Source organism: Bos grunniens, chromosome 3, assembly GCF_055505025.1.
Source record: "Bos grunniens cultivar Pamir isolate PY7600 chromosome 3, Bosgru_T2T1.0, whole genome shotgun sequence".
In the NCBI taxonomy this organism is placed as follows: domain Eukaryota; kingdom Metazoa; phylum Chordata; class Mammalia; order Artiodactyla; family Bovidae; genus Bos; species Bos grunniens.
In genome coordinates, this window is record NC_141167.1 from 41,116,404 (window position 1) to 41,140,371 (window position 23,968).

General features: G+C 42.8%; 1 non-coding gene and 2 pseudogenes across 1 annotated transcript; all 3 read right to left on the reverse strand.

The window, feature by feature from the left end:
- Nucleotides 1-628: 628 nt before the first annotated feature.
- LOC147375534 (large ribosomal subunit protein uL22 pseudogene) lies at nucleotides 629-1,365 on the reverse strand (annotated as a pseudogene).
- A 459-nt stretch (nucleotides 1,366-1,824) lies between these two features.
- On the reverse strand, nucleotides 1,825-1,898 carry TRNAG-GCC (transfer RNA glycine (anticodon GCC)). The gene has a single exon. It is a non-coding gene; the product is annotated as a tRNA-Gly (tRNA).
- Nucleotides 1,899-17,965: 16,067 nt separating this feature from the next.
- Nucleotides 17,966-20,696, reverse strand: LOC147375536 (eukaryotic translation initiation factor 4E type 2 pseudogene; annotated as a pseudogene).
- Between the last annotated feature and the right edge of the window lie 3,272 nt (nucleotides 20,697-23,968).

Below are 23,968 nucleotides of genomic sequence, written 5' to 3' on the forward strand. Positions count from 1 at the left end.
GGGAAGAACCTCCAACCAAGAATACTCTACCCAGCAAGACTCCCCTTCAGATTTGACAGGGAAATCAAAAGCTTTCTAGACAAGCAAAAGTTCAGAGAATTCAGCACTATCAAACCAGCTTTACAATAAATGCTAAAAGAACTTCTCTAGGCAGGAAACACAAGAGAAGGAAAATACGTACACAAAATTAACCCCAAATACCTAAGAAAATAGTAATAAGATCATAAATATCAATAATTACCTTAAATATAAATGGATTAAATGCACAGCAAGAGACACAGGCTGGCTAGGCCGATGAAAATGTGCGTGTATGCACTTCCACTTACCACATCGCTCTACTTAACCCCTCAAATTGCATGTAATTATTTATATTGCTAGGTTAATCATGTTCCCATTATGGCTCGCAACTGTAATTATCTTTTATTTTTTATCTATTGATTATGAAACTGATAAACATCTTTTTCTATTGTGATTATGTAACTATTAGTCACTTAATACCATTGTATTATGATTGGTCAACAAAAAATAAAAGAATTCTATATCACTAAAACTATCATTTAATAGAAAAACCTGTAATCACTTTTTTTTTTTTTTTTTGCTAACACTTGAAATACATTTACTAATTAAGACAACCAACACTTTTACTTTTATTTGCATTTATTTTTTGCGGCATTTATTCCTGGACCATAAGTTTTTGTTTCTTCAGTTTCTTCTGGGATTCTTTTTCTTCTGTGCAACCTCCTCTTCTGGTTTAGGAATAATCTGTTCTTCTTCAGGAAGGATCATCTCAGTGTGGCAGGGAGAGCTCATGCAGGGGTTGATCCGACCATGAGCTCTGTAAGTCCTGCGCCGCATCCTGGGGGCTTTGTTCACTTGGATGTGCTCAATGACCAGGGGATCTACATCTAAGCCCTTAAGTTCAGCATCAGTCTCTGCATTTTTGAGCATGCGTAGTAAAAATTCAGCACTCTTTTTGGGCCACTGACCCTGCATCCAGCCCCGCTGTTTGGCCCGTGCACACCTACCAGCTCCACCGTTGTAACGACGGAATGGCACACGTTGCTTCTTTAAAGTGACATCCTTCAGATACTTGGTGGCTTTTCGGATATGCATACCCTTTATGGCCTGGGCAGTTTCCGAGTGTTCTTAAAGTGAACACGAAGATTTGAACCTTTTGATTTGCATGATTTTGTGGGGTTTTCTGGGTCAAGTGAATAGCGCACCATTTTTAGGGGTCACCTCAGGCCGCTTACTGGAAAAAAAGCTGTCATCACTTTTTAAAATCCAGAAGTAAAAGCTACTTGTTGGGGGGTAATGTCAGGGAAAGGCAAAAGGAGGAGGGGTAGGAGTGAGCAGGGAAAGACTTTAAACCATGATGCAGGGCTGATCCTGGTGCAAGGAGGAGAAGGAAGTGTGCTTTAGTAGGTAGAGCTTCAGACTGTGGTGTAGCTCTGGAAATCTCACAGGCAGCCTAACAGGGAGCCTGGCACCAGGATTGCCCTTCAAGCAGTCCCATACTGCACGGCCATGGTCACACCCATCTTTACCAGGCTCAGTCACTGGCTGACAACTCAGTGGGAAAACACGTTGCATTCTGGATGCTGGGGTGGATGTAGAAGGTGCTACAGCTGGAGGCTGTCAGCTCTCTGTGCTCCCTGAAGCATGTTCCTTTTTCCTTTTTTTTAAAATAGATGTCTTTTAAAAAGTATATTTATTTATTTATTTGGCTGCAGTTGTGGCACACAGGATCTCCAATTTTTGTTGAAGAATGCAGAGTCTTCAGTTGTGGCAGGGGAACTCTTTGCTGTGACCGGTGGGATCTAGCTCCCTGACCAGGGATTGAACCTGGGCCTGCTGTATTGGCAGTGCAGAGTCTTAAACCACTAGACCACCAGGGAAGTCCCAGCACACTCTTGAAGAGAGGTCTGAGCTGTAGCTTTTACAGCGGCCACAAGCCCTCACCTCCAGCTGGCCATTCTGCTCGTGCCTATATACACACTTAGAGGAGGGAGGTGGCGTGTTTCTGTGCTCCACAGAACTGCCTTAGCTTCCTTCCTGATTCCCTTGGCTGAACCATCAGTAGGTCATCCTCTACCTTAGATTTCTTCTCTTTGAAAGATTTCCTGTGCCTGGAATGCTTCTGCTGCACTCACCCTGATAACCAGCTCTGGCATCTCCTTCATGTCTCTGTCCCCATTTCAGTGAATTCTTCTCTGACCATCTAATATAATAGCAACCCCCTCACAATCCTTATTTCCCTTCCTGGCTTAATTTTTTTTTTTTTCATAGCACTTATCATGCACTATCGAAAAAGTCTGTTTGTATATTTATCCTCTGTCTTCTTTGATTAAAAATAATTGATGTCAGCTCAGCAAATTGTATTTGCTGCACCATCTCTAGTGCCTACAATGGTGACTGCACATAGCAAATGTCATTCAGTATGTGACAAAGGAAGGGAAAGAAAGAGGAAGATAGGAAAAAACTGATAGACCCACATGAATGTTCTAAAACTTAGTAAATACCTCTAAACCTTTCTCTTTTTGATGCAGACTTTGTATCTAAGAAGCTCGTCTAACTTCTCTGTGCATGTCAAGCATCTAACCTCCTGAAAGTGAAGAAATTTGCAAAAGTGGGTCACTTAAAGGTGGAATTTTAAATTAAAGACAGGTACTGCTTTCCTCGGAGAAGGCAATGGCACCCCACTCCAGTACTTTTGCCTGGAAAATCCTATGGACGGAGGAGCCTGGTAGACTGCAGTCCATGGCGTCGCTAAGAGTCGGATACGACTGAGCGACTTGACTTTCACTTTTCACTTTCATGCATTGGAGAAGGAAATGGCAACCCACTCCAGTGTTCTTGCCTGGAGAATCCAAGGGACAGAGGAGCCTGGTGGGCTGCCGTCTATGGGGTCGCACAGAGTCGGACACGACTGAAGCGACTTAGCAGCAGCAGCAGCACTGCTTTCCTATATCAGGCACCATGTTACATACCTTCACATACATTATCGCATTTATTGCTCCCACTCCCAACAACACTTTTGAAATAGACCTAAGTCATGCCTATTTTACAAGCAAACAGACTGAAGTCCAAAGAAGGTATTTCATGTCACACACACAACAGGAAGTATGGAATTTAAATCCAGATTTGTTTAACAGCAACAAATGAGAAACAGTCTTTAGTGCTAAACAAGAGGAGAGTGACCAAATTCCCAAAGCATTTGACAGTAGAAATAAGAATAAAATTAAAGGGTTATATTATAGAGAATAAAGAATCATTTTTACTAGACATGGGCTTTAACTTTCACTATCAGAGTTACCTAGCCCAAGAGAGACACTCAGTTCAGCTCAGTCACTCAGTCGTGTCCAACTCTTTGTGACTCCATGAACCACAGCATGCCAGGCCTCCCTGTCCATCACCAACTGCCAGAGTCCACGCAAAGTCATGTCCATTGAGTGGGTGATGCCATCCAACCATCTCATCCTCTGTCGTCCCCTTCTCCTCCTGCCCTCGATCTTTCCCAGCATCAGAGTCTTTTCAAATGAGTCAGCTCTTCACATCAGGTGGTCAAAGCATTGGACTTTCAGCTTTATCAGTCTTCCCAATGAACACTCAGGACTGATCTCCTTTAGGATGGACTGGTTGGATCTCCTTGCTGTCCAAGGGCTCTCAAGAGTCTTCTCCAACACCACAGTTCAAAAGCATCAAACCTTGAGCTCTCAGCTTTCTTTATAGTCCAACTCTCACATCCATACATGACCACTGGAAAAACTATAGCCTTGACTAGATGGACCTTTGTTGGCAAAGTAATGTCTCTGCTTTTGAATATGCTGTCTAAGTTGGTCATAACTTTCCTTTCAAGGAGTAAGCATCTTTTAATTTCATGGTTGCAATCACCATCTGCAGTGATTTTAGAGCCCCCCCCCAAATAAAGTCATCCACTGTTCCCCCATCTATTTCCCATAAAGTGATGGGACCAGATGCCATGATCTTCGTTTTCTGAATGTTGAGCTTTAAGCCAACTTTTTCACTCTCCTCTTTCACTTTCATCAAGAGGCTTTTAGTTCCTCTTCACTTTCTGCCATAAGGGTGGTGTCATCTGCATATCTCAGGTTATTGATATTTCTCCCAGCAATCTTGATTCCAGCTTGTACTTCCTCCAGCCCAGCATTTCTCATGATGTACTCTGCATATAAGTTAAATAAGCAGGGTGACAATATACAGCCTTGACAGACTCCTTTTCCTATTTGGAACCAGTCTGTTGTTCCATGTCCAGTTCTAACTGTTGCTTCCTGACCTGCATACAGGTTTCTCAAGAGGCAGGTCAGGTGGTCTGGTATTCCCATCTCCTTCAGAATTTTCCATAGTTTCTTGTGATCCACACAGTCAAAGGCTTTGGCATAGTCAATAAAGCAGAAATAGATGTTTTTCTGGAACTCTTGTGCTTTTTTGATGATCCAGCAGATGTTGGCAATTTGATCTCTGGTTCCTTTGCCTTTTCTAAAACCAGCTTGAACATCTGGAAGTTCATGGTTCATGTGTTGTTGAAGCCTGGCTTGGAGAATTTTGAGCATTACTTTACTAGCATGTGAGATGCGTACAATTGTGTGGTAGTCTGAGCATTCTTTGGCATTGCCTTTCTTTGGGATTGGAATGAAAACTGACCTTTTCCAGTCCTGTGGCCACTGCTGAGTTTTCCAAATTTGCTGACATATTGAGTACAGCACTTTGACAGCATCATCTTCCAGGATTTGAAATAGCTCAATTGGAATTCTATCACCTCCACTTGCTTTGTTGATAGTGATGCTTCCTAAGAGAGACACTATCTTCTTACAATGGGGATTTGTTTTTTCTTTATGAAGCCTATTATGGATTGAACATTTGTGTCCCCCCTAAATTTATTTACCTAAGCCCTAACTCCCCAGTGTGATGGTATAAGGAGCTGGGGCCTTTGGAAAGTAATTACTTTTAGATGAAATCACAAGGGTGGCCTGGAGAAGGAAATGGCAACCCACTCCAGTTTTCTTGCTTGGAGAATCCCATGGACAGAGGAGCCTGGAGGGCCACAGTCCATGGGGTCTAAAGAGTTGGACACGACTTAGCGACTAAACCACCACCATCATGAGGGTAGAGACTCCATGGTGGGATTAATGCCCTTATAAAAAGAGTGAGAGACGTCAGTGCACCGCCTCCACTGCATGAGGATACAGCGAAAAAAAGGTGGATGACTGAAGCCACAAAACGACCTCGCATCAGTTACTGAATTGGCTGTCACCATGATCTAGGACTTGTTAGCCTTCAGAACTGTGAGAAATAAATTTTTGTTGTTTAAGCCACCCAGTCTATGACATCTAGTTATAACTGCCCTAACAGACTAAGACAAAGTCTCAGAAACATATAGCCTCCAGAACCACCATCAGTTCAGTTCAGTTCAGTCTCTCAGTCGTATCCGACTCTTTGCGACCCCATGAATCGCAGCATGACAGGCCTCCCTGTCCATCACCAACTCCCGGAGTTCACTCAGACTCATGTCCATTGAGTCAGTGATGCCATCCAGCCATCTCATCCTCTGTCGTCCCCTTCTCCTCCTGCCCCCAATCCCTCCCAGCATCAGAATCTTTTCCAATGAGTCAACTCTTCGCATGAGGTGGCCAAAGTACTGGAGTTTCAGCTTTAGCATCATTCCTTCCAAAGAAATCCCAGGGCTGATCTCCTTCAGAATGCTGCTGCTGCTGCTGCTGCTGCTAGTAAGTCGCTTCCGTCGTGTCTGACTCTGTGCGACCCCATAGACAGCAGCCCATCAGGATCCCCCGTCCCTGGGATTCTCCAGGCAAGAACACTGGAGGGGGTTGCCATTTCCTTCTCCAATACATGAAAGTGAAAAGTGAAAGTGAAGTCGCTCAGGCGTGTCCGACTCTTAGCGACCCCCTGGACTGCAGCCCACCAGGCTCCTCCATCCGTGGGATTTTCAAGGCAAGAGTACTGGAGTGGGGTGCCATCGCCTTCTCCTCCTTCAGAATAGGGCCCAGTAATTCCACTCCTGGGTATTTATGTGAAGAAAATGAAAACACTAATTTGAAAAGATATCTGCACCCCTATGTTTCATTACAGCATTATTTTCAATAGCTAAGATTTGGAAACAACCTAAGTGACCATCAATAGATGAATGGATAAAGATGTGGCATATATGTGCAATGGAATATTACTTAACGATAGAAAGGAATGAAATCTTGCAACATGGATAGCCTAGAGGGTATTATGCTAAGTGAAATAAGTCAGACAGAAAAAGACAAGCACTGTAGATTTCACTTACATGTAGAATCTAAAAAACAAATGAACAAATGTAATATAACAGAAACAGACTCATATATACAGAGAACAAACAGGTGGTAGCCAGAGCGGTGAGGGGAAGAGAGAAATAGGTGAGGGAGACTAGAAGGTGTGAACTTGCAGTTAAAAATAAATGAGTCACAGATATGAAATGCTCAGTATGGGGAATAAAGTCAATAATTATGTAATATCTTTGTATGGTGATGGATGAAAACTAGACTTATCATAGTGATCAGTTTGAAATGTATAGAAATATTGAATCACTATGTTGCATACCAGGAACTAAGTGTTTTAGGATGATTATACTTCAAAAAGAAACAGACCAAAAACTCATAGAAAAAGAGATCAGATTTGTGGTTACCAGAGATGGGGATGGGGAGGACTGGATGAAAGTAGTTAAAAAATACAAACTTCCAGTTACAAGACAAATAAGTACTAAGGATGTAATTACAACATGATAAGTGTAATTAACATGGCTGTACATTATAAATGAAAGCGGTTAGAGTAAATCCTGAGTTCTCACCACAAGGAAAAAAATTTTTTTCTATTTTTTAAAGCTATATCTATATGATATAACGGATGTTCACTAAACTTATTGTGGTATCATTTCATGATGTATGTAAGTCAAATCATCATGCTGTATACCTTAAATGTACATAGTGCTATATATAAATTATAACTCAATTAGACTGGAAGGGAAAAGAAAAATACATAGCCACACAGCATCAGAAAATCTCCTTTAGGAGAGAAGCCTGTCCTCACGGTAAAAGGGCAACTAATGAAAATAGAAGGGACTTCCCTGGTGGTCAGTGGTTAAGAATCCAGCTGCCAATGCAGGCGACACGGGTTTGATTCCTGGTCTGGGCAGATTCCACATGCCGCAGAGCAACTAAACCCATGCACCACAACTATATGCTCTAGAGCCCACACACCACAACTACTGAAGCTGGAACACCCTGCAGCCCATGCTCCACAAGAGAAGCCACCACAGTGAGAAGCCCATGCACCACAACTGCAGAGCGGTTCCCGCTTGCCACAGCTAGAGAAAGCCTGCACGGAGCAATGAAGACCAGGCATAGCCAAATATAAATACATAAAAAGAAAAGAGTAGGAACAATGGACGTTCCAGATTAGAGACATGACAACCAAATGCAATACATTGTCTGAAAATGGATGCTGGCTTGGGAAAATAAAATAGCTATAAAGGACGTTAAAGGCTTCCCACGTGGTGCTAGCGGTAAAGAACGTGCCTGCCAATGAAGGGGACACAACAGATGCAGAATCAATCCCTGGGTTGGAAAGATCCCCTGAAGCAGGGCATGACAACCCACTCCAGTATTCTTGCCTGGAGAATCCCCATGGACAGAGAAGCCTGGTAGGCTACAGTCCATAGGGTAGGACACAACTGAAGTAACTGAGCATGCAAGTGACTGAGCACACACACATGATGGATGCTATTGAGACAATTAATGGAATTTGCCTATTGGATCATACATTATGTAACAGTATTACATCAATATTGACTTCTTGTTCTGATCATTTTGTTGTGGTTATATAAATCATTTTTTCAGAAAATCTTCTGAAATATTTAGGGGTCTCTTAACATATGATATCTCTAATTTACTCCCGAAGTTTCTGGAAAAAAAAATCATACCTACATACTATAGAAAAAGAGAGGGGGAGGGGTGGGGAAGAGAGACAGAATGATAAAACAAATGGGTCAAATTATAAACAATTGGTAATGCTGTGTATAGGGCTTACAGGTGTTCCATGTATCATTCACTCAAACTTCTAAATTTGAAAATGCATATCAAAATTTTAAGTTACAAAATGTGCTTTTAATCTCAAACAAGACTCTCTCTGGATGTTAATCAGGGGGCTAGTGAAACACTTCAGGTAATTACCATAGATTTTTTCTTTAAAGCATTTGAATTATTTTACAAGTCAAAATGAGAAACTCAAAAGACAGTTGCGGAAATGCATAGCACTAATTTCTTTTGGAAATATAATCTACCCTTTTTCTCTAAGTGCTCATAAGATATGCCTGAGTTCTGGTCATTTTGTTAGAAGTGATGGTTTGCAATGAGTCCTTTTGCAAAACAGAACATTTTATGATTCCAATTTCGTAAATGGAAATAAAATGTATGCAAAGAATAAAGACTGAAAGAAACAACCATGAATCTACTCAAAATAATTTGAAATGACTTGGCCTCATTTTCTTAATCTTGATGTAATTTTTAAAGCATTCCATACAGGATGCCTGAATAACAGCAGGGTTTTTTAGGGAGAAGACAGTGGGTATTTTGCTTTTATAAAAATATTTATAAATTAGAAATCGCATGTGGCTATTGTCTCTTCAGTTTCTTCATTTATCAGTTTTCTAAACCATCTTTTTCCACTCGCTATTTCTCTGCATTAAACTGTCCACCAGTGGTTATTGAGCACCATTTGGTGTTCAGTTCAATTCAGTTGCTCAGTCGTGTCCAACTCTTTGTGACCCCATGAATCGCAGCACGCCAGGCCTCCCTGTCCATCACCAACTCCTGGAGTTCACTCAGACTCTCGTCCATCGAGTCGGTGATGCCATCCAGCCATCTCATCCTCTGTTGTCCCCTTCTCCTCCTGCCCCCAATCCCCCCCAGCATCCGAGTCTTTTCCAATGAGTCAACTCTTCGCATGAGGTCGCCAAAGTACTGGAGTTTCAGCTTTAGCATCATTCCTTCCAAAGAAATCCCAGGGCTGATCTCCTTCAGAATGGACTGGTTGGATCTCCTTGCAGTCCCAGGGACTCTCAAGAGTCTTCTCCAACACCACAGTTCAAAAGCATCAATTCTTCGGCGCTCAGTCTTCTTCACAGTCCAACTCTCACATCCATACATGACCACAGGAAAAACCATAGCCTTGACTACACGGACCTTTGTTGCCAAAGTAATGTCTCTGCTTTTCAATATGCCATCTAGGTTGGTCATAACTTTCCTTCCAAGGAGTAAGCGTCTTTTAATTTCACGGCTGCAGTCACCATCTGCAGAGATTTTGGAGCCCCCAAAAATAAAGTCTGACACTGTTTCCACTGTTTCCCCATCTATTTCCCATGAAGTGATGGGACCAGATGCCATGATCTTCGTTTTCTGAATGTTGAGCTTTAAGCCAACTTTTTCACTCTCCACTTTCACATTCACCAAGAGGCTCTTTAGTTCTTCTTCACTTTCTGCCATAAGGGTGGTGTCATCTGCACATCTCAGGTTGTTGAGATTTCTCCCGGCAATCTTGATTTCCAGCTTGTGCTTCTTCCAGTCCAGCGTTTCTCATGATATACTCTGCATATAAGTTAAATAAGCAGGGTGACAATATACAGCCTTGACGTACTCCTTTTCCTATTTGGAACCAGTCTGTTGTTCCATGTCCTGTTCTAACTGTTGCTTCCTGACCTGCATATAGGTTTCTCAAGAGGCAGGTCAGGTGGTCTGGTATTCCCATCTCTTTCAGAATTTTCCACAGTTTCTTGTGATCCACACAGTCAAAGGCTTTGGCAAAGTCAATAAAGCAGAAATAGATGTTTTTCTGGAACTCTCTTGCTTTTTCGATGATCCAGTGGATGTTGGCAATTTGATCTCTGGTTCCTCTGCCTTTTCTAAAACCAGCTTGAACATGAGGAAGTTCATGGTTCACGTATTGCTGAAGCCTGGCTTGGAGAATTTTGAGCATTACTTTACTAGCATGTGAGATGAGTGCGATTGTGCGTTAGTTTGAGCATTCTTGGGCATTGCCTTTCTTTGGGATTGGAATGAAAACTAAATAAAAGAAGATGGGGACATGGGTCTCTGTAGAGACCACTAGTTGCCTGTTCAACATTCATTTCTTTCTCGAAAACAGACTACACCTTCATTATTCGGTGAATTAGTGTACTCAGCTATAAAATATTTCCCAGGATTCCTTGCATATGTGGTGCCCAATGAGATATAAACAGAAGCTGTCTGTTTTCCCTTTTCCCTTCATCTTTTCCTCCACCTTGCCTGGAACAAAGATATGATGGGTGGACTTCCAGACGCCATTTTATAAACAAAAGGACAAGGCTCACATCCTGGGGATGGCAGAAAGTGAAAGTGTTAGTCAGTCAGTCATGTCCGGCTCTTTGTGCCTGTGGGGCTTCAGCCCACCAGGCTCCTCTGTCCATGGAATTCTCCAGGCAAGAATACTAGAGTGGGTAGCCATTCCCTTCTCCAGGGGATCTTCCCGACCAAGGGATCAAACTCCAGTCTCCTGCATTGCAGGCTGATTCTTTACCGTCTGAGGCTTCCTTGGCTCAGACGGTACTTTCCTTTTACCTCAGGAAAGAGGTAAAAGAAGCTAGGACCATAATGCTCCCTTAGGGTCCACGTCATCAGTCCCAGCTGACCTTCTCTGAACTCCTTTTAAGTAAGAGAAAAATCAACATATATCTTATTGAAGCCATCATTACTCTGAATCTCTGCAACTAGCAGTTGGATACAAGTTTTAAATTATATAACCCCTGATTTTAAGAGACAATTAAGGAGAGAAAACTAGCACACATAAAACACTTAGAAAACACATGAAGCAGCATGGTATTAAGACACAGCTTAAGTGTAAGAGTGAGAGCTTTAGAATCTATCTGTCATCCCTGCAGTTCTAGCCTCAGCTGAGCATTTTAGGATGTGTGACTCTGGGAAAATTATCTAATCTCTCTGAATCTTGGTTTCCTCTTTTATAAAATTAGAATGACAATAACTACCTTGTGTATTCAGTCCATTCTGAAGATCAGCCCTGGGATTTCTTTGGAGGGAATGATGCTGAAGCTGAAACTCCAGTACTTTGGCCACCTCATGCGAAGAGTTGACTCATTGGAAAAGACTCTGATGCTGGCAGGGATTGGGGGAAGGAGGAGAAGGGGATGACAGATGGCTGGATGGCATCACTGACTCGACGGACGTGAGCGTGCTGCAATTCATGGGGTCACAAAGAGTCGGACACGACTGAGCGACTGAACTGAACTGACCTTGTGTAGTTGTAATGAGGAATAGAGATAAAGGGACTGTCACTTAATAGGTGCTCAATAAAAGATGGTAGTAATTTATAAGCTATACAAACTCACAATAGAATGAAATATATATAGGTTGAAATTGTCAAGAAAACCTTAGAGAATAAGTTGGATTTTGGCGGCAGTGAAGGGACTGAAATGTTCAGGATGGATAAAGGGGAAAGGTACTCCACACAAGTCAAGGAAGGGCATGACTAAAGACATAGGGATTGCTGAATATAGCATACTTGAGAGTTACAAGGAAATCAGTATACCTGGTACTGTTGCATTAAGGAAGGTAGAGCAGTGTTGATAGGGTAAGATCAGGACAGGACAGATGGGGTGGGATACCAGGTTGAAAGCCAAAGAAGAGATATGTGACTTGCTATGAAAGGGCATAGGAGAATCCATAAGTTTCATACAAAAAGAATGATTAGAACAGACACAATAAAATCTCATCACACTAAGGTGTTCAGTTCTCCTGAGTGATTTTCTTTTAGAACAAGTGACAAGGAAATGAGCCTGAGTGCCAAATGGAAGATAAGTACCTAGCCCCAAAAGTGGCCATTAATTTAATGGAAAAACTGCCTAATAGCAAACATCAGTCTAGTTGTTAGAAAGGTGCTATGGGGTAGCTTGAGTCCACACAAGCTTTCTTCCTGTAGTTTTTGTTTAAAATGAAGACTTTTTATAAGACTTTTGGTATTTGGCAAAGGCATTTTTCACTAAAATATTTAATCAAGCCAATCAGACAAAATATGTTTCTCTGTACAAACCATAAGATACCAGCAGACACTCACCCATTTTGCTTCTAATGGTGACTTTTTCACTATGTCATTTTGAAAAGTCTACTTAGGAGTGCCATTTGTTTCCATCAGATATTTCAGCACTTTCTCAAAATAAAAGTTAAGAGATTCATTAACCAGTCCTTCCACTCTTTGGCTTTCACAGAATCACATTATACAATATAAACTTAAATTATTACTGTTTTTCCTATATGTTAAGATGTAAACTAAACCAGCTGACAGACTTCTTGTAGGCCAGTACTTCCCAGATGAAACCCACCCACAAGTTCCAATTCGAAATTCTTCTCTTCTTTCTCGTAAGTTGAAATAGAATATGTCATAAGAACTAAAAACAAATGGGTATAAAGCTTGGCTGAGTAATCACATCTCTGAGATGTCATGGAAAAGGCATGAACTTGGAGTGAAAAAGACTACACTGAGTCCTGACTCAACAAGAAGATTGGAGAAGCTGAGCAATTTAGATTTCCTGAATCTCAGTTGGGTCTCCTGTAAAATAAGGATTATAACCCCTTCCTACTCCAAGAAGCCCTTCCTTGGGAGGACTGCATAAAATAATCATGTAAAAGTGATCTGTAAGGCTTAAAGAGTTGTATCAATAAAAATGTGATATTTTCAGTAAATACTTAAGAGTGTCTATTCACTATGTTCCTATATTCATGGAGCACCCCGATCATACCCTTTCAAAGGGTGGACCCAAGCAGTTATATATGAAATACATGTAACAGTGATAATTTAAAAACAAAAGCTACAGTTTAGAATGATGAAAAAGTTCTAGGGATGGATAGTGGTAATACGTATGTACATTCAAACATCTGTATGTACTCAGGAATTCCCTGGTGGTCCAGTGGTTAGACGCTATGCTCTCACTGCCTGGATCCCAATTTGATCTCTGGTTGGGAATTAAGATCCCACAAGCCAAGTGGCACTGCCAAAAAAAGTGTGTATGTACTTTTGTCTCCTCGTAGGTTTATTCTAGGTGTTTTATTCTTTTTGCTACAGTGGTGGATGAGATTGTTTCTTTAATTTCTCTTTCTTATTTTTCATTTTTAGTGTATAGGAATGCAAGGGATTTCTGTGTATTGATTTTGTATCCTACAACTTTACTAAATTAATTGATTAGCTCTAGTAATTTTCTGATCGTATCTTTAAGGTTTTTCATGTATAGTATCATGTCAGCTGCAAATACAGTTCTATTACTTCTTTTCCCATCTGGATTCCTCTTCTTAAAAAAAAATGTGCATGTAGTTAATGCCACTGAATTTGGTACATTTAAAATGTAAAATTGTACATTTAAAATGTAAAATGGTAAATTTTATGTGATGTATATTTTTCCACAAAACAAAATTTTTTAAAAAACAACTAAGAGCTAACACATATTGAGGACTTAGGACCTTTCTTAAATCCTTGACAAGGATTGTTTTATTTTATCCTCATAATAACATCATGCAGTAAGTGGCAGAGCTATCCGCATTTTACAGAGAAGCAAACAGAGACACAGAAAAGCCAAGAAACTAACACACATCTACATGGCTAGTAAGTGGTAGAGCTCTATTTGAATCTGGACAGACTCCAGAACCCTGCCACCACTACCAAGCCTTTTTCCCTCCACCAATCAGAGGAGAGCTCGGGTCACAAAGTCTGAGGCCCATGGCTTAGCAGACTCTTGCTTGGGAATCTGACATAAGAGATACTGAAATTCTGATCAGATAGTGGTTGGCTCTGGACTCATTTGATAAAAACCTGAGGTCTTTGGCTCCAAGGCATGTCAAAGGCTCACATGAACCAGTTATAAGGGAACAGGAAACCAGGAATAGGCAAAAGGAAAGACAATCTAAAGAAAACAAGAGCCCAGGGAGGGGAGATGGGGTGTGCTGGACACCCCTTTCCAGTTCCTACGTGTGTCTTGTGCTTTGTATCTTTGTGATTGCTCTGTGATTATCAACAAACCTCTTTTACTTAGGCTGCTCCAATGAGCTGTATAATTTGCAATCTAATGAGCTCTAATTATTCTAATAGAGTATTTCAAGAGGGAAGACAAGGTGCATATGCAAAAAATCTAGAGCATAGTTCTTTATAATAATTAAACATTGCAAAAAACAAAGCCACCCAATAACTAGGAAATAATAAATTATACTATGTCCATTCAGTGAAATATTATATAATCATGAAAATGCATAGACAGAAAAACTGCATCTAAGCAAAATAATCACAATAGGGAAAATATGTGAGGATGAGATGGCTAGATAGCATTACCAACTCAATGGACATGAACCTGAGCAAACTCCGAGACAGTGAAGACAGGGAAGCCTGGCATGTTGCAGTCCATGGGGTCGCAAACAGTCAGACACAACCTTAGCGACTGAATAACAACAACAAAACATGTGAAAAGCTGTGAATGCAGGAAAGAACAGTATGTGTGTGTGAGTGTGTATGTGTGTTCTATATTGTTCAAAAATTGCATTAAATTTTTGAGAAAAGCTTGAGGGCTCTTAAAAACCTACTTTCTTAAAATATTTGCTAGAGGACTTCCCTGGTGATGGAGTGAATAAAAATCCACTTGCCAATGCAGGGGACACAGGCTCGACCCCTGGTCTGGGAGATTCCACATGTCATTCAGCAACATGCCACAGAACAACTAAGCCTGTGTGCCGCAGCTGTTGAGCCTGTGCTCGAGAGCCCTTGAGCTACCACACCCTGGTCTGGGAGGTTCCACATGTCATACAGCAACATGTCACAGAACAACTAAGCCTGCGTGCCGCAGCTGCTGAGCCTGTGCTCGAGAGCCCTTGAGCTGCACTACTGAGGCGCATGTGGCTGGGGCCTGTGCTTCACAACACGAGAAGCCACGGGAATGCGAAGTCCAGGCGCCACAACTAGAGAAAGCCTGTGGGCAGCAATGAAGATACAGCACAACCATAATACAAAATAAATACATTATTTAAAAATTTGGTGGCTTCTCTGGTGGCTCAAATGGTAAAGAATCTGCCTGCAATGCAGGAGACCCAGGTTCCATCCCTGGGTCAGAAGTTCCCCTGGAGAAGGGAATGGCTGCCCACTCCAGTATTCTTGCCTGGAGAATTCCATGGACAGAGGAGCTTGGCAGTCTACAGTCCACGGGGTCTCTAAGAGTAGGACACGACTGAGCAACCATCATACACCAGGTATCAGAAGTAGAAATAATTTTAGGCATTTAGCACAACTCTTCATTTCTCCAGAATCTGAGCACCTGCCGTGATGAGGAGTCGTCTGCTCAGTGGTTGCTTACCTTCTGCCTGAACACTTCTGGGGACAGAGGTGCCAAAGTTTCTCCTCTCTTTGGTTGGCTTATTACAAAGCTCTCCTTTATGTTATGCCTGCAGTTTCTTCCCCTTAGTTCGAGTTGTCTCTATTGGGGTCAAATCTGTTGCTTCTTTTTTACCCTCTGGCATGTCTACTATCACTGCAGTAGACAATTCCTCTCAAAGTACAATCAGCTCTCGTCGCAGACCCTGCTCCCTCTCCTTTCACTGGCAAATACTTGGATTTCACCTTGGAGCGCTGTGGACCACACAAGTTTCTCTCCAGGTAGAAAACTGTTGTCCCAGGAGAAAAAGCACACACGCATGAACAGAAAACTGGAGAGAAAAGAGCCCTGGAGGAAAGTGAAGGCCAACTACAAATGGAAAAACCCAGCAAAGGGGTCATGGGAAAATAGCCAAAGTAGAGACCTACTTCCAGTCCCCCAGTGACCTTCTTCCCTTGATTTCTAGAACATGTGATGATATACCCAAAGCTGTGTCATATCTCATCATATCAGAGGCCCATGGAGTTAAAATAAATGGGAAAAAACCTTTCAAGCTAGTCTGAAAAAATAGATCATTTGAACATATTGACTATTTAACCCCTCATTTAAATCTCCTAGGCGGAGTATCTCTGTGAAGACTGCAGGTAAGATTCTGCCTAATAGAGATATAACCCTTTGTTCCAGCCAACATAGAGTCAGTAAGTTTTTGATAGAAAAAGTTAACTTTTAAATACTTCAATGACAAAGAGAAAAGGGAAACAGGAGCAGCTCTAGAAAATATAAGAGATTAAAAAACCTTGGGGGAGACATGGATTGGGGTTAGAAGATGCAAATCATGATATATAAGATGAGGACTTCCCAGGTGGCTCAGTGGTAAAGAATCTGCCTGCCAATGCAGGAGATGCAGATTCAATCCTTGGGTTGGGAAGATCCTCTGGAGGAGGAAATGACAACCCACTCCAGTATTCCTGCCTGGGAAAATTCCATGGACAGAGGAGTCTGGTGGGCTACAGTCTATGAGGTCATAAAGAGTCGGACACGACTGAGTAGACAGACATATATATAACTGAATCTCTTTGCTGCACAGCAGAAATTAACACAACACTGTATATCAACTATACTTCAATTTTTAAGAAGAGATTCAAAAAGCTTAAACAAATGAGACCAAAAAAGGCAAAAAGAAGAAAAGGACAATGTACACAAACACTTGGTCTGATAAGACCCTCACTCATTAAACATTCTACACATGTGCACCCATCCATGCACACAAATCTCTGCTCTCTTCAGAATGTCCACGGTAAATCTCAGTTTGTATAAAAGTGAAGACCTCCCTGGGATCTAAATAAACCTCAGGAAGTGGACTGTGTTTCCTATTTTAGCCAAAGTTACTCCTGTATTGTCTGAGCCCTCCACAAACAGTGATAATTAGAGAGTATTCAGAAGTTGGAAAGTAAGAAGAAAGTGATCTACACACAATAAGGAAATGCCTGTCACTCTCATATCTTTCTCTGAGACCAGGTGGCTGAGGACCCTCCGAGCCTTCAAGGATATGGTTTAAAGAAAGACTTAACTCAAGAACTGCAATCCTCACTCACAAGAATCAGATAAAAGCTACTTTCAGGTTGCTATAGGACTCTGATTCATTACTTATTTGAATTCTAGGTGCTCTGATGAAAGGTCATTTTAAAAGCATGTCTGCATTAACCTTTAAGAGGTTTCTGTCTGGGCATCCTGGATCATCCTGGTATTTAAATCCTGGGTTTAACAGGTGATGGGGACTGAAAGGTTTACCAGCCACTACAGTCAGGCACAGCCACGCACACGAAGCCATTCATCAAGGCCACCTTCTCTTCAGATGTCCCACTTTCAGGATCACAGAATTTACCATACTAAATGTTAAGGCCAGCAACAACCCATTTCCCTTCCCCAAAGAGGGGCATGCAAGAACCCACAGAAATAGTCTGGACACACAGGCCCTGCTCATCTGCGAAAATAATTACAGTCACGGTCTTTGGCTCCAGTTCCCACCCTTGGAACATGCATTATAACCTAACTCCTAAATCGAACTAGATTCTGCTCCAGTTTAGCATCCTTCCCAACTGCCTCAGTCAAACTGGTGCAGCCCCTGGATGGAGTACTAAGTACAGCTGCGGCTCAGAAGAACGAGAGCACCACAGGAGGGAAGGAGGGAGGGAGGGAGGGAGGGAGGGCAGAAGCAGAAACTAGACAAAATCAGAAACACATTTTAGAACGGTGGGCTTGGGGGGAGAGGGGAAATACATTAACAAAATGTCCCAGTAATTTCATGGCAGAGCTAGAAGAGAGCACTTAGAGCTATCCCAGCACTCTCCAACAGAAAGCATTCCCTGGATGCACAGACGTTCACAACACTGACAAGCCTCAGGTGGCAGTTCTGGCTCGAACATGTGGTCACAATGTGACAGCATGAGAAGAACACAACAGAATGCCCAAGAGGCATCTAGGCGGCAGAGAGCAAAACAAAAGGCTGAACTCCCCTCCACAGAACCCCATTAAAAGACAAAGTGTATCTATTACAAAGTCACATTTTCCATTTTTCTGCTTTATAAAATCAGCAATGCTGGAGGGTAGGAATGAGTGCAAAAGTGTTGGAGCATGAGGCTCACGGATATCCCTTAGTGAGCAAAGGGAAGGACTGACGGGAGAACTCCCACCCATTTTAAACACACAGATGTCCAGTTTGGGGCTGTGGATGCTAGGTCACTTGCAGTCTTATTCTACATTGAAATAATGTCTTTCTGAAACCACACAGAGAGTGCAGGCGCCCACAGAGTTCCTCCACAACCGTGAACTAGTCCCCTAGCAAAGCCAGGATGAGATTCTGCCAGCAACAGGATGCCATACCCTTCCATAACAAAATAATTCACTTGCCACCATTTTTATCTGCATCATCCTCCAGATACGACTAACTCCTTCTTTGAGAAAGTTACTGTGGCCTGTCAGATTCCAGGGAGCTACCATGCTGCTGTAAAACCTTCAGGACTGCTCTATACAGGCAAAGGCATTGATACTCTGTTCAGAGCCTTGTGAGTGGGTGGGATGGCCAGGGATCCTCCTGGAGTACCAGAAAGCGGAGCTGGGCCACAAGGGATGTTCTCAGATCTAGGACAACAGCCTTCCTCTTGCTGATGCTCTGACTTCTGCCCCATTCTGATGTTTCCTCCTCATCATGTTTCCATGTGCTGTTTCCTTCTTTCCGATTGTGATCCCCACTGTCATCACCTTCCAAAGCCTTGAACGTGTTCACTTTCTTGCAGCTGTCATTACCACGGCCTCACAGTGAGGCCATCACTTTTACATGATATTACTTTTACATGGTGATACTCAAGGTCACATCGTGGGTATGTGAACTGTGGAGCAGGGCCCTGTGCTCCTTCAATGTTCTGTTGTTGTCATTTTGAAATTCCTAATAATTTTCTGAGTAAGGGAGTCCACTCATGTAACCAGTCCTGAAAATGTTTCAAGAGCTTCATGTGAAACCTCTCCATTTAGCCATTCTTTTTAAATTTTGTTTATTTATTTTTGGCTGTGCTGGGTCTTCACTGCTGCGTGTGGGCTTCTCACTGCAGTGGCTGCTCCCGTTGCTGAGCACAGGCTCTCGGCGTGCAGGTTCAGTAGTTGTGGCACATGGGCTTAGTTGCCCCGGAAGTAGGTGCAGTCTTCCCAGACCAGGACTGAACCCACGTTCCCTGCATTAGCACGTGGAATTTTAACCACTGGACCACCAGAGAAGTCTGGGCCTTCTTTTAAGAGAACTCAATTTGGGGTCTTTCAGCCATCCTAGTTGTTGTTCTCAGGCTTTTGTCCCCAGAACACACCACAGACTCTGAAAGTGAAAGTCGCTCAGCTGTGTCTGACTCTTGGGAACCCCATGGACTGTAGACCACTGTGACCCGCCAGGCTCCACTGTCCATGGAGTTCTCCAGGCAAGAATACAGGAGACGGTTGCCATTCTCTTCTCCAGGGGATCATCCCAACCCAGGGATCGAACTCAGGTCTCCCACATTGCAGGCAGATTCTTTACCATCTGAGCCACCAGGGAAGGCCAACCACAGACTCTGCATATGACTCAGTTAGTGAGGAATATAGGGATACCTCAAAGACCTTTGTTATAAACAAGATCGTATGCCTATTTGCAGTAACAGCAGTTTCTGTTTACTATGTCACTGGCATTATGTTAAGGACATTATATGTATTATGTAATCCTCACACCAACTTTCTAGTTAAGAGACAGATTTATCCCTAGTTTGCAGATAAGAAAACTGTGGCTTAGAGAGGTGACATAACTTGCCGAAGACCATACAGTTATAGGAGGCAGAGAACTCAAACCCAGGTCTGACAGACCCTTTTATAGTAACTCTACTAGGGCATTTCCCAAGTTCTTGGAGACATTCATCACTTGGGAGGCTAGAGGCAGCACACATGGAGCTAGTAACTAATTCTGATCATATTTTGATCTATGGTGACTCAGCTGGGAACGTCTCTTTGGATGCTTGCAAGCTATTCCCACATGGCCATTTCCTTTTCCAAGTTCATGGCTTTCATTAGGCTCTTTCCACTAAGCTTAGCCTCTATATTAGTTTCCAACTGCTGCTGTAACAAATTATCACAAATTCAGTGGGCTTAAAACAATACAAATATATTGAACTGGCCAAAAAATTTCGTTCTGGTTATTTTTATTTTTTCATAAGATGGTAAGTTATCCTACAGTTCTGGAGCTCAGAAGTCTTCAGGGCCTTCCAGGGCTAAGATGAAGGTGCTGGCAGAGATGCGTTCATTCTGGGGGCTCAAGGGGAGAATCCTTCCTTGCTTCTCCCATCTTCGGGTGGCTGCCTGCGTTCCTTGGCTTGTGGCCATATTACCCCAGTCTCTGCTTCTGTTGTCCTGTCTTCTGCTCTGACTGTGACTGTTCTGCCTCCCTCTTATAAGAACCCTGTGATTACACTGGTCACCTGGATAATGCACAATAATCTCCTGACTTTTAAGTCAGCAGGAGAGTAACCTTAACCCCATCTGCAATTTTTAATTCTCCTTTGCCATGTACCATATTCACAGCTTCCAGAAATTCAGACATGGACATTTTTGAGGGTCCATTAGTACATCTACCACAGACTCCCAACACACACACACACCTACCTAGTTCCTCTTGTAAACTGGACTCCAAGGTCTTCCCCTTCCTATGGATCCTGTCCACCTTCCTAGGCATTCTGGTTCTTCTATGTTCAGTCAATAAACATTTACCAAGCACGTAATACAGACAAGGCATTTTGCTCAGGGCAGGGGAGACCAAGAAAAAAAGATATTGTTGCTGCCTGAAAGGTGCTCATTTTAGTGAAGCTGACTGGAAAATCATGAAACAAAATGTGGCAATTACAGGGATAAAAAAGAAGCATGGGGTGAAGGGGCACTCAGGACTTGGGGTCTGGGGTGGAGAGAGATATGTAAAGATATATCTTATGATTCCTATTCTTATCAAGATTCACAAAATGAAATAACAGTAGGTAGGATTCATCATGAAAAATGAGGATGTGTAATCTGGTCTCAGGCATCATGTCAGTGCCCGGCGATTCCAGGCAGGGCTGGGCTGTCCAGAAGCTGAGAGGCGCAGGAGCACACAGATCTCCCTCTGTGCTTCTGAAGGCCTCGCTTCAGCCTGGGGTCAGTGGCGGCCAGCAGGAATTACTCACTACCAAGGTGAGCGGGACCTCTTCCCAGTGGAACAAGCTTCTTACAGTCTTCAAGTGGGATGGGCTCATCCCAGGGTGGGTGATGCTCTCATTTCCTCAGGCTCTGCCTGATCTAAGCAAAGGTCTTATTTTGGGAAAGTTGAAATGGGGGAAAAAAAAATGTTAAATATACAGAGATGTAGTTTAGCTCCCCTCTGCATCTCAAATGTGGAGTCAAAAGAGCAAGAACTTGTAAGTTTTCAAGGATTTATGTTAGTTTTAGATACTGTTTCAAAGCCCAGGACCCTGGATGTGCCTGGACTGACCTTTGTTCTTACTTGATGGCCACTTTGTAACTGTTACCATAAGAAACTGGAAGTTATCGTGGGAGTCTGTAGTTCCCGCCCACAGACATTTCACAGGAAGCTGCTGGCTTTGTTTCCAGCTCTATACTGAACTCTGCTGTCCCCTTTCAGAAACACAAACAAGTGTGTGTTTGTTTTCATTTTCCTGTTTAACCTGCACAGTCATGGCAAACCGAGGTCTCTCAGTTTTTTAAAAAATAACATACACACAGGGAAATTTCCTTTCTAGTGGCACGTAGCTTAAATGCTACTTAGATGAAACTGAGTTCATGTAAAATCAAGAGACTTTGTGAAATTGCTAGTATTTGTATCAGGCTTCACAGTTGGCCAGAGGTGTTCTTGGCCATTGAATTTTGCTCCTTATAAACCCTGTGAAACCCTGTCCCCGATGGGGTCCCGTTAAGCCTTAAGGACCTTTCAAATCCAGAGTCCCTTCTGAGCAGATGACTAAACAGGGACTTTTTATGTTTTACTCTGTTGAATAAAATACATTTGCCCATCATCTACAAACTGTACCCTCTGCTGAGTCCCACACCTGAGAACACAGCCATTGGCTCACCCTGAATGCCTCCAGTGACGTGGGCGTCACCTCACAAGGCATCTCTGCTTGTTTCTGATGGATGGCACACAGACATTGACAGATTCCCCTAGGATGTCCACAAGAGGGCCTGGAGGGGTTTGGTGTGGGCCCAGTTCAGGTTCTTTATATTGGAAATGGCCAACCAGCCATTTAGATCTTCCGGATAACATGAACGACAGGGGTCACACAGAAAAGGTGGTCCTTCTGCCCAAGACCTGCTCTTTATCCCCATCACGGATGGACTGAGTCAGCAGGAAGTGGCACACACTGTAACTTCAGCTACAGATTTTAATTAAACACACACACACACAATCTAAGTGAATTTTCAAAAAATTAATTAAACTTAAGTTTGAAAAATTCTTAATGTATGGACTTTAGGTGATAAATAAAAACAAAAATCTGTATCATGATTTGGATGAATCTCCAGGGGATTATCAGATCAGATCAGATCAGTCGCTCAGTCATGTCTGACTCTGCGACCCCATGAATTGCAGCACGCCAGGCCTCTTTGTAGAAAAAAGCCAATTCCAAAAAGTTACATACAATACGAATCTAATCATAGAAAGTATCCAAAATGACAACATTTTAGAAGGGAAGCTAGGTTAGAGATAGGACAGGGTGTGGGTGGGTGGTCAGCAGGCTTTGACTCTGAGCTGGGTGGTGTGGAGACCACTGTCTCTGCCCACTGGTCAAGGGCAGAGTGAGCTTCAGGTCAGATGATCTTCACTGAGCCAACCCACAGAAAAGCCTTGACTTCCAGGGCAATTTCTCAGTTTACTGTACACCCTAAAGACACCAAGCGAAGCTGTAAGTTTTTCAAATGGGGAGTATGACATTAAAACACAGGTACTTGCTTGGGGAAAAAGAACATTTGTGGCAGCTTAGGGCTGCAGACTCAACTGGATTCCCAAGTGACAGCAAAGACTGATGATCACCTGTAAAGCATCGCATCTGTACTGTGGGAAGTCACCCAAGAAGGCTTGGGAAGTGAAGCCTGAGAAAGAGCAGGCCCTGCTTGGTCTAGTGAAGCTTGGTCTGAGCCGGTGACTGTTCACAGTTAGTGGGTCAATGGCAAGGGCAGAGATGGACAAGACAGAGTGAGAGAGTAGTGAAAAGAGAAGGAGCAACGGCGTGCAAGGGCAAGGTTGGCAGCTTGATCAGTGTTCGGCCTCTGCCCGAAAGATTGTGAGGCTCTGAGCCAGGCTCTGAGTCTCTCTGAATTTGATTCCTATTTGTAAAACAGAACATTGAGCCCCTACCTAGCCTTTGTTACCAGGTTGGTGGGAAGAACAAATGGAATAATGTAAGTAAAAAGCATTTTGTGAACACTTGGATTCTCTGCAAAGATCAGTCATGAGATCTGGCAAGATTCTTACTAGTGGCCCCTAAATTTCTAGACCTATGATTTGGCAAGTAAATTAATTCAATCCGAAGGCTGCTGGGTCCATGGGCCTGAAGTGAGCATCACTTAAGTGATCAGGTCTTGACAGCAGCGGCTGCACTAACTATGGATTTCTGTATGGGGTAACATCATTGGAGGAGGAAGCACGACAGGCCACATCTAAGCTGAACTCTAACAACTTCAGCTGGCTCCTCACTTTGCTGCTAGGGCTGATCCTTGGCCCAAAGACAGGATCAGCCTATGTCTTGGCTGATGACTTAGGCTTCAGCCTTTAATAGTGAGTGAAAGCTCATCTAATTTGTAAGGCTTTTTCCCTCAATTCCCACTTAAGTAATTTGGTAAGTCAGTAAGTCTCGAAATGCTGGCCAGGAAAGGGGAGCTCATCAGAGAGGATGGCAGTCTACTGAGAGACCCTCTGGGAGGGAGGCAGTTAGGGCTCACTTGAAAATCTTCTCTGAAAAGTGG